We start from the raw sequence: 12,067 nt of genomic DNA, 5'->3' as shown, positions 1-12,067 counted from the left end.
CTGGTCATGGGGATGGCCTGGCTTCAGACTCATGATCCTCAGGTGGCGTGGTCACGGAATGCCATCTCCTTCCCGAGTCTACAATGTGTGGACCACATCCGCCACACCTGTGCCAGCCAGGAAGTTTCCGCCCCTGCCACCTCCTTGCCTTCTGACCTAGCAGATTTCGCCATGTTCAGTGAAAAAGAGGTGGACCGTCTGCCCCCACATCGGCTATACAACTGCCCTGTGGACCTCCTGCCTGACGCGCCGCTGCCAGTGGGACGCCTGTATCCCATGTCGGAGCCCGAATTGGCCACCTTGCGGGACTTCCTGGAGAAGAACCTAGCCAAGGGATTCATCCAGCCCTCGTCCTCTCTTCTCTCGGCCCGAGTTCTCTTCATCAAGAAGATGGGGCATCTGCGCCTATGCTGCGATTACTGCCGACTGAACGCCATCAATGTGAGGAATCGATATCCCCTGCCGCTGATCCCGGAGCTCCTGGAGAGGCTGCGTGAGGCGACCATCTTCACGAAGCTCGACCTATGTGGGGCCTACAACCTGGTGCAAGTTCATGAGGGCGATGAATGGAAGATGGCGTTTGGCACCCAATACGGCCACTTAGAGTACACTGTAATGGCGTTCGGGATGACTAACGCCCCTGCGGTCTTCCAACACTTCATGAACGAGGTGTTCAGGGACATGCTGGATGGGTTTGTAGTGGTCTACCTGGACAATATTTTGATCTACTCCCGGTCCAGGGAAATCCACGTACGCATGGTTCTGCAATGCCTTCGGGAGAATCAGTTCTATACGAAGGCTGGAGAAGTGCCAATTCTTCCAGACTTCCATAGAGTTCCTGGGCCACATCATCTCTCCTGAAGGCATCGCCATGGACCCTCGCAAGGTGGAGGCCTTGTGTAGTTGGGAACCCCCTCACCGGGTGAAGCATGTTCAGCGCCTTCTGGGGTTCGCCAACTACTACTGCACCTTCATCCCAGGCTATACGTCCCTGACGGCTCCGTTGACCCAGCTCCTCCACAAGAAAGTGTCCTGTTCCCCTACTCGCCGTTAACTCTGCCCTCCCCAGCTGGGAGGTGCTCATGCAAATTCCAGGTCAGCCATCTCTGTCTTGCTTCCTCGTAGTTTCCTGAGTGAACAGTCTTACTGTGTTATTACAGTGAATACCTCATGATAAGGGCCTCTGCCTCTGAGATTCAAGGTTCTGGTGATGACCAATAAAGCCCTAAATGGCATGGGTCCGGGTTATCTTAGGGAGCACCGGCTGCCAGCATCAATCTCCCATCCTGTGCACTCCCACAGGGAGGGCCTCCTTAGGGTGCTGCCAGTCAGTGAGTGCCGGCGGGTTATCCCTAGGGGGAGAGCGTTCTCTGTGGGCACGCCTGCCCTGTGGAACGACCTGCCTGTGGAACTCCGGACCGCCCCTGACCTTCGTTCATTTCGCCGGGACCTAAAAACCTGGTTGTTTGATCTAGCTGGCCTGGACTGAGGGGTTTTAAATTTTTAAATTAAATTTTAAATTTGGGCTAACGTTATTTAATTCTATTTTAATTTTAACTGTATTCTAACTTTTGTACTGTTTTAACTGTTTTTAACTTTGCCCTATAAACTGCCATGAGTCCTTCGGGAATAGGGCGGTATAGAAATCTAATAAATAAATAAATAAATAAATTGCTCTTAACCCCTCACGCCTCTCCAGTGGCTGCCAGAGGCCTCATTTGGGGAGGGTCCACCTCCATGCATTTCAGGGGTATCCGCACTGGTCCTGTCCTTTTACCTCACTATGTAGGGAGCAGAGCTAAGGGGGACTGCCCTGGCTCTCCTACTTCCCAAGATACGCTAAGGTGATCTCTGCGGTAATGCCTCTGGTCTCTTTCAATGCCTGTCCATAGCAGATGCTTTTTTTAAAAAAATCTATTTCTTCTTTGTAATTCCAGATTGCTTTGAAAAACCTAGCCTCCATCCCCATCGGCTTCAGGCCTTTGCCACTTCATAAGCAGGATCCCGTCTGTGCCAGGCATGTAGGCCTTTTACGTCAGACACAGGCAGCCTTTTCTTTATCGCAGCATGTCGTTTGCAATCTGTCTCAAAGGTTTTCTATAAGAGTTACTTCATCGATGGCATGTGGCATTGAGTTCCACAGGCCCTGCTTCCTGGGTCTTCGCGGTAAGATGTTGACTTTCTGATTTCAGCGTGTGCCTCCTTGCCGTGGAGAGTGGCTGGGCGTCTCCTGATGGTTTCAGCATTTTTAAATACCTCGGTTTGCATTTCCTGTTACTGTCTGTCCAGATAGAGTTGCATGTTGTCCTCTTATGCAATGCTCACATCCCTTCCTCAAAACCTAATCGAATGGAAGGGATACGGGCCCGAAGACCTCTCATGGGTGGATGCCTCCTCCGTACACGCTCCGGACCTCGTACGGGCTTTCCACGACCAGTTTCCGTCCCGACCACATCCAGACCATCAGAAGGGCGGAAGGGCCATGCGGTGGGGGATAGTGTTGTGACCCCGACCCCGAAGGGTGCTTTATCTTCACATGCTGACTCGGAGGATGACTCAGAGTATGATAGGGGAAAGGAGGAAGCTGACACGAGCAACGTACCAGAGGGGCCGACTCCCCTGGTGAGTCAGCAAGAACTGACTGTGGCTGACGTGCCTATGGACCCCAGCCAAACAGAGGAGGAAACAGAACAGCAAGCAGAGGCCGGCAGCAGCAACGGGGAGCCCCTATTAGATGCAAGAGAAAGACGTAGGATACGTCGTCAACAGCAGCAGCAACTATTGCAAAGTCCCAAACGGTGTCAATGGGAGACATAGGGCCACACCCTACAGAGTATAAAAGGGGTGTGGCTGCGCAGGAAAGGTGTGGTGAACAATTTGTTGGCGTTTTGAGTACTGTGTAATTACAAACTGTTCTTGAAATTTGTAACGTGTCTGCCTGTCTACATCTGGACTTTGAAGCTGCTGGCCATCTGCCAAAGACCTTGGAACATCGCCCGGTAATTACAAAAGTGCTATATGATTCAAACCTTGGGAAGGAGTTAACTGTTAAAAGACCAGCTTCCGTTTATTCAGCCTGCATTTGCTTCTGCTGGACGTTTGAGCCTCTTTAAGGCTACTCATTGGGAGCGGACAGAACAAATTTGTTCACCACCCTATAACAAGCCACCTTTAATCAACATGGACCCCCAACAACAGCAGTTGCTAGCTGAGAACCAACTGCTACGCCAGCAAGTCACACAGGTTGCTGGTCAAGTGGCTCAATTGACTGTGCCTGCCCCTCCCCAGCCACGTTGGAAATGTCCAGTAGCCATGCCAGATAAGTTCACTGGGCTGTTGTGATTCAGGGTCAGCCTCTGGGTTCGGCAGTTGGGCCGGACGACTCAGAGGAGGAGGAGGGGGGTGTTGAAGAGCTTGCTGAGGGGATTGGACAGCTTGATGAGAGCCCCCAGCCAGGCCCCTCTCATCTGGTCACGACGCAGACCCAGCTGTGTGAGCCTGACAGCGTGGATGAAGATGACCCACAGCTGGCCCTGTTCAAGGACGCCCGACGCAGGAGGCAGTCAATCAGGAGTAAACAGAGGAAGGCAATGGGGCTCCTCGGAAGGAGGCAGAGAGAGGCCACGCCTTGAACTGTATTTAAGGGGAATGCGTGGGAGGGCTGGTTTGCTGAAGGCAACCGCTTGGATAGTTCCTGTTTCTTAGCTCCTGGTTCATGGTTGGTGTCTTGTCTTGCTCTGTTTTATGTGAATAAATTTGGCAGGCTTTATTCCAGCCTCTTGCCGTTTGTAAAGGGGTTGTCCCTGCTTTTGCTGCAGGGCCGGTAGCAGGCTGGTTCAGAACATGGGCAGCCGGACATGTTCTCAGCGTTCATGGGGCAGTGCCAACTGTATCTGGCCCTAAGAGCGGAAGACTTCCCAGATGATCGAACTAGGGTGGGGTTCATCATCAGTCTTCTCTCTGGCTCTGCTGCCCGATGGACCACACCCTTATTAGCCCAGAATAGTTCCCTTCTGACTGACTGCCAGGGGTTCTGGCGTCACCTACAGCAAATGTGCGAAGATCCCATTAGGGCACAGACCGTTGCAAGGCACCTCAGGGACATTAAACAGGGGAGGACGTGTGTAGTTGGGAACCCCCTCGCCGGATGAAGGATGTTCAGTGCCTTCTGGGGTTCGCCAACTTCTACTGCACCTTCATCCCGGGCTACACGTCCCTGACGGCTCCACTGACCCAGCTCCTCCACAAGAAAGTGTCCTGTTCCCCTTCTCGCCCTTAACTCTGCCCTCCCCAGCTGGGAGGTGCTCATGCAAATTCCAGGTCAGCCATCTCTGTCTTACTTCCCCGTAGTTTCCTGAGTGAGCAGTCTTACTGTGTTATTACAGTGAATACTTCATGATAAGGGCCTCTGCTCTTATCCCCTCATGCCTGTCCAGTGGCTGCCGGAGGCCTCATTTGGGGAGGGTCCACCTCCATGCATTTCAGGGGTATCCGCACTGGCCCCTTCCTTTTACCTCACTATGTAGGGAGCAGAGCTAAGGGGGACTAAACTGTCTCTCCTACTTGCCAAGATACGCTAAGGTGACCTCTGTGGTAATGCCTCTGGTCTCTTTCAATGCCTGTGCATAGCAGATGGTTTTTTAAAAAAAATCTATTTCTTCTTTGTAATTCCAGATTGCTTTGAAAAACCTAGCCTCCATCCCCGTCGGCTTCAGGCCTTTGCCACTTCATAAGTAGGATCCCATCTGTGCCAGGCGTGTAGGCCTTTTACGTCAGACACAGGCAGCCTTTTCTTTATCGCAGCGTGTCCTTCGCAATCTGTCTCAAAGGTTTTGTATAAGAGTTACTTCATCGATGTATCATGTGCCTTCTTGCCGTGGAGAGTGGCTGGGTGTCTCCTGATGGTTTCAGCATTTTTAAATATCTTGGTTTGCATTTCCTGTTACTGTCTGTCCAGATAGAGTTGCATGTTGTCCTCTTATGCAATCCTCACATCCCTACCTCAAAACCTAATCGAATGGAAGGGATATGGGCCCGAGGACTTCTCATGGGTGGATGCACATTGTCCTCTTATGCAATCCTCACATACGACTGGAAGATGATAGGAGTTTGTACAGAATTGTTGACAAGAACCCAATGACGTCACTCAAGAACCAAATTACCAAGATTACCCACAGACTCAAGAGGCAGAAGAAGGTCCATGAGGAAGATTTAAATATGATCCGACCTAAGGACTCACCCACAGTGCAAATCTATGGGTTACCAAAGATCCACAAAGCAGGTGTCCTGCTACGACCAATTGTTTCACTTAGAGGCACCCCAACCTTTGGATTAGCAAAGTGGCTGAGCGGACAATTCCAGCACCTGGTCACAGACATTTCGACCACAGTAAAATCCTCAGAAGATTTTCTGAAGAGGTTAAAAACAATAACGGTAGAGGTTGACGAAGTAATGGTATCCTTCGATATAATATCATTTTTACCTCTATGTCCCAAGGGCTGGCAGTGTCTGTTATAAGAGAGCTGCTACAGGATGAGGAGCCACAGAATCCCAATTTACTCAATTCAGAGGATCTTGTTCAGCTATTGAATTTTTGCCTGAGAACATACTTTACCTTGAATGGTTGCATATACAAACAAATAAAAGGCACACTCATGGGGTCTCCCATCTCAGGGTTTATTGCCGAGGTAGTTCTACAAAAATTAGAGCATAAGGCTATGATCGACTGTAAACCCAAATTTTCGGCAAGGTACATCAAAAACATCTTTGTCATCATCAAACACCGAGACAAGAGTAGATTCATGGAAGGACTCAATTCAATCTATCCAAATATCCAGTTCACAGCAGAAGAGCAAACCAATAACAGCTTAGGTTTTCTAGATGTACTAATTAGTCGTGAGCCTAACTGTACTCTCTCCACAAACACTGATCGGATTTTACACAATGATAGCAACCATCCTATCACACACAAAATTAGCTGTATCTAGGCGTTATTTAGCAGAATTAGCACCCACTGCAATACAACAGGCCCAGTTGCCCTTCGGGTGAGATTCAAGGTGCTGGTAATGACCTATAAAGCCCTAAATGGCTTGGATCTGGACTATCTAAGGGAACACCTGCTGCCGGCATCATCTTCCCATCGTCCTGTGCGCCCCCACAGGGAGGGCCTTCTCAGGGTACCGCAGGTTAATGAATGCCAGAGGGTTATTCCCAGGGGAAGGGCGTTCTCTGTGGGTGCGCCTGCCCTATGGAACCAACTACTCACGGAACTTAGGACTGCCCCCGACCTTTGCTCATTTTGCCGGGACCTGAAAACCTGGCTCTTTGAGCTGTTTGGTCCAGACTGTGGGGTTGTTAATTTAATTGGGTTTTAGATTTAATTTTGGGGCTTGAATTTAATTGTTTTAATTGATTTTGATTTTAATTTTTGTATTTCATGGTTCTAACTGCCCTGTAAACCGCCCTGAGTCCTACAGGAATAGGGCGGTATACAAATTCAATAAAATAAATAAATAAATAAAATAAACAGCAGCAAAGTCTAAAGAACGAGCACACCTCTATGAGGTATGCATGCAAAATGTATACTTGGCGAATTTCATCCGACGCTGCTGCTGACATCAAGAACCACAACCGGTTGGAGACAGATCAACCACTGCCACCTGGGTGATACTTCCGTATATCAATGGAGTATCCGAGGCGGCTGCATGGATACTCGTGACCCATGACATCAAAATAGCACATAACCCAGACAGACCGTGCAGACAAGAATAATGTGCCCTAAGGAACCCCTGCCTGAAGGTGAAATGTCATCTGTGGTTTACAGAATTAATTGTAACGATTGCTCATGCAATTATGTTGGAGAAACTGTGAAACGCCTTTGGACATGAGTTAGCAGTCAGGCGTAATGAACAACAGTCTCAGGTGTGGACACATACCATTGAGAACAATCACACTTTCAACGTTGCAGGAGCTGAGGTAATCACCCAAGATCTGACCAAGGGCAGTCACCTACTGAAGGAGGCCTGGCTGTCTAACCAGCATTCTATCAATCAGCCTGTCAAGCTACCACCAGCTACCAGGCGCTGAGACAATACAAACAGTCATGCAGGTAGCCAGAATGGGCGAATCACTGACCACCCCTCTCCCATATGAACAGGATACAAGGGCGCGACAGGGGACTACGAGGATTGGAAATACGGAAGCACAGACTGGACCCATTACAAGGTTGGGGAGGAGACAGCAGATCAGTGCGATCAATGCGACAATCATAGTGGAGAGATTACCATCCAGGATAAATACATTGCATGCTGACAGCTCATCCAGACATGACAGTGGGGAGAGTGATTCGGCGGCAACGTCAGACAGCCGTGCATCACAAGAAGACGTGACCGGTGGGCGGGGCAGGTGGAGAGAGGCAGAGTGGCAAATTTGAAGTGGATGTCAGCCAGCGCAGCCGAAACAAGAGTAATACAGCCAATTACGGGAAGGCGGGGGGTGGACGGACCTATTACATGCTCTGTGACTAAGTTGTTAACAACTAAAGGGATATAAGGATGAGCGTTCTCAGATGCTAGTTCTACTGAACTCCAGGATACAAAAGAGCCTTTTATTGTCACCATACCAAACATTGAGGAGGCATGAACAATAACACAGGTTAGCTGAATGGGTTAACCTTTTACCATCCTCACATTGGATGAATAAAAATATGAAAGAGCTGGCTCGCTTACGCATCGAACGACATGATGGCATGACAGGTGGAGTGATGAAAATGCAAGTGGAGCCCACTGTTGAGCCAAAGGAAGGACAGTGGACTAATATGACTGTGGCGAGATGTATGATAGGGACATCAACAGCTGACACATGCAGCAGACCAACACCACGAATAACTACGACAGCAAGAGCAATGATCCAGCCACAGCGCCGAATGACCACGTGCAAAGCATAAATGCACCTGGCAACTGATGGAGAGAGTATCAAGATCAGAACAAGGGCCGGCTTATACAGCACAGCCTGAGTTGGTGCGGCCGAACACGGGAGAGCAGGGGGCAGGCAGACCGATTGCATGCTCTATGAGGACATGACATGCCTAAGCAGCAGACCAACACCACGATAGAATGAGACAGCATGAGTGATGGTCCAGTGACAATGCCAAGCGGCCGCATGCAACAGGATGGATGCACCAAACAGCTGGGGGTAGGGAAGATGTCAAGATCTAAATGGAAGCCAGCTTGTACCGCTGAGCCGGAACTAGTGCAGCTGAATGTGGGAGAGTGGGGGCAGGAGAGCGGGGGCCGGGCAGGCCGATTACACATTCAATGAGCTGACAGTTAAACTGTCACACAGGTATATATGTAGGTTCTTCCCACCTTTAGCCCTTACTCTGATGATGTCAAGAGGAGGCTGACAAAAACTCAGTGATTAAAAGGCTCTTTTGTATTCCAGAGTTCAGTAGCTTTATTGGTTTTCTAAATGTTTACACCTGGGATTCAAGTATTTAAAATGATTAAGAATATGTGTGTGTATCTGTATATTGATATCTTCTATCTATCTATCTATCTATCTATCTATCTATCTATCTATCTATCTCTATATATATCTGCTTTGAGTATGGGATGCTTGTGGAAAATGCAGTCTGCAAAAACTGTACTTTAGTGATATTAAAGTCTATAGAAGAAGGAATGGCAGAAACTGAGGACAGAGTTAATAATAATAATAATAATACGTTGGAAGGGACCTTGGAGGTCATCTAGTCCAACCCCCTGCTAAGGCAGGAAACCCTATACCATTTCAGACAAATGGCTGTCCAGTCTCTTCTTAAAAACTTCCATTGTTGGAGCATTCACCACTTCTGGAGGCAGGTTGTTCCACTGGTTAGTTGTTCTGTCAGGAAGTTTCTCCTTAGTTCTAGGTTGCTTCTCTCCTTCACTAGTTTCCATCCATTGCTTCTTGTCCTGCTTTCAGGTGCTTTGGAGAATAGATTGGCTCCCTCTTCTTTGTGGCAGCCCCTGAGATATTGGAACACTGCTATCATGTCACCCCTCACCCTTCTCTTCATTAAACTACACATACCCAATTCCAGCAACCGTTCCCTATACGTTTTAGCCTCCAGTCCCCCAATCATCTTTGTTGCTCTTCTCTGTACTCTTTCTAGAGTCTCGACATCTTTTTTACATCGTGCTGACCAAAACTGGATGCAGTATTCCAGGTGTGGCCTTACCAAGGCATTGTAAAGTGGTATTAGTACTTCACGTGATCTTGATTCTATCCCTCTGTTAATGCAGCCTAGCACTGTGTTGGCTTTTTTGGCAGCTGCAGCACACTGCTGGCTCATATTTAAGTGATTGTCCACTAGGACTCCGAGATCCCTCTCACAGTTACTACTATCGAGCAAGGTACCACCTATACTATACCTGTGCATTTGATTTTTCCTGCCTAAATACAGAACCTTACTTTTTTCACAATTGAATTTCATTTTGTTAGATAGTGCCCAGTGTTCGAGTCTGTCCAGATCCTCCTGTATCTTAAGCCTATCTTCTGGAGTATTGGCTATTCCTGCCAGCTTGGTGTCATCTGCAAATTTGATGAGTTCCCCATCTATCCCCTCATCCAAATCGTTGATGAAGATGTTGAAGAGCACTGGGCCCAGAACAGAGCCCTGGGGCACCCCACTACACACTTCCTTCCATGTAGATGCAGTTCCATTGAAGACCACACGCTGAGTACGGCCTGTCAGCCAGCTACAAATCCATCTGGTGGTGATGCTATCTAACCCACTTTTTTCTATCTTATCAAGTAGTAGGTTGTGATCTACTTTATCAAATGCCTTACTGAAATCCAAGTAAACTATATCTACAGCATTCCTCTGGTACACTAGTTTTGTCACTTGGTCAAAGAATGCAATAAGGTTTGTCTGGCACGATCTGTTTTTGACAAATCCATGTTGACTTTTAGTGATAACTTTGTTTGCATCAAGGTGTTCGCTGATTTGTTGTTTGATTATCTTTTCCAGAATCTTCCCAGGTATTGAGGTCAGGCTGATAGGTCTGTAGTTTCCTGGATCTATTCTTTTCCCTTTTTTGAAGATGGGAACTACATCAGCTCTCTTCCAGTCCTCTGGTAGTTCCCCAGTGCTCCAGGATCTTTGAAAAATATAGTTCAGTGGTTCTGAGATCACGTCTGCCAGTTCCTTGAGAACCTTGGGGTGTAATCCATCTGGTCCTGGTGATATGAACTCGTCTAGGCTGGACAAGTGCTCACTTACCATTTTCTTGCCTATCTTAACTTGCGTTTCTATTCTGTTTTTTATGGCACTGGTTTGGGTAGGTTGGACTGTTTTTTTCCCTTTGTGTAAAGACAGATGCAGAAAATGAGTTAGATAGTTCTGCTTTCTCCCTGTTGCTTGTCACCTTCTTGCCACTTTCCCCCACTAATGGTCCAATCATTTCCTTAACTTTTTTCTTGTTTCTTATATGTTGAAAGAAGCTTTTTTTGTTATTTTTGACTTTGGTTGCAAGCCTTAGTTCATTTTGAGCCTAAGCTTCCCTCACTTCATCTTTGCAGGCACGGGCCTAGAATCAGCCTAGAATCCCAGATAATCACAAGAAGACTAAATCCAACCTACCTTGAATTCTGTTGACCTTTATTTAAGTCCAGACAGTGCTAACTGTTAGTTGAGAAGATTCCAGTGCATACCCATGATTAGTAATAAATCAGTTTAATTGGAACTTGAAGTGTGGTCCTAATCTTTTGTGCCAGACAGAAATTATATTTATGGATTAGGCCAACATTTGAAAGCTGTATTCATTCTGAGGTTGTGGAGTGAAGGAAAACATGGTCATGCTATCAGCTCTGCTGGGAGGCCAACCATTTTTAATTCTTCTTCTTGAACCATTAATATTGTTTTAGGAACATAGCAGTCCCATTTTCTCCATAGTGTATTTAAAATTATAGGTCTCAGTCAGAGGCTGGAATATAAGTCTCTCATATAAGTGTCATTTGGAAGATGAAGAGTAGGCTAAAATGTTAATAGAAATATTACTATTAATCATCTTATTAATAATAAGTTAATTAACCCAAATCATAATGGTTGGAACTGAGAAGAATTGAAAATGAACAACACTGGGAAAAACTACAGATATGTCACTGCAGTATAAGATAATGGAGGACAAGATTTTTCAAATGATAGTTAGTCCGCTATCATTGCTGTTTCCCTGAACAGATATGTTTTGTGGATATTGTAGCAGAAGCAGTGGGATTAATGTTAAGCATGAGCGATTAAGTCCACAGGTGAAAGACCAATTAAACTGATTTGTTGCTTATCATACCTATGCACAAGAGTTTTCTCAACTAATGGTTAACACATGCTTGGAGTTAGATAAAGGTCAACAGAATTGTGATGTGACCTTGAGCCAGTCACTCTCTCAGCTCTAGGAAGAAAGCCAGGACAAACCCCTTCTGAAATCTTGCCAAGAAAACTGCAATCACCAGGACTCAACATAGATACGGAAAAAGACACAAGGCCCTGCCATTTTGTTTGAGGCCTATCAAGGAGCACACAGCGGTGGGGCTGGTTAGTACTTAAAAGTGATCTAAGGGCAGGGAGGACACTCTTTAAACTCTCTTTGCCTCTTATCTAAATTTTATATACAGTTTTTGTGGTTTAATATTTTACTTGTACACCACCCAGAGATCCCCTGTGAGGGAGATGGGCAGTTACTAAATTTAATAGATAAATAATGCTGATAAAGGCTGATTCTAGGATAGTTAATTGGTTAATTTGATTGTGGTGCAATTATAGCTTTTTCTCCCAAATGTGGGAATCCAAAGCAAAGTAAGACCTTACGTGACCATCAGTGCTTTTTTTGTAAAAGAAAAAGGTGCCGGAACTCACACATGTCATACAACCCGCCTTGCCTACCCTACAAGGTTCCATCCAAAAAAGGTGCCGGAACTCCGTTCTGGGCATTCTATGACAAAAAAAGCCCTGGTGACCACAATCAGCAATTGATAGCAGGTTCCCAGATCCCTTATGTTTTGAACGCAAAACCTTTTGCATCAATGTTTTGCA

At 46.8% G+C, this 12,067-nt stretch overlaps 1 protein-coding gene across 2 annotated transcripts in view; it reads left to right on the top strand.

Annotated features, from left to right (window-relative positions):
* The window catches only part of MERTK (MER proto-oncogene, tyrosine kinase), an 84,085-nt gene that overhangs the window by 20,828 nt on the left and 51,190 nt on the right, over positions 1–12,067 (top strand). The window lies entirely within an intron of this gene.

The sequence above is a fragment of the Vipera ursinii genome (genome assembly GCF_947247035.1).
Source record: "Vipera ursinii genome assembly, chromosome: 1".
Taxonomy (NCBI): Eukaryota; Metazoa; Chordata; class Lepidosauria; order Squamata; family Viperidae; genus Vipera; species Vipera ursinii.
The sequence above is the reverse complement of the archived record's forward strand: the minus strand, read 5'-3'. Positions and strand labels throughout refer to the sequence as shown.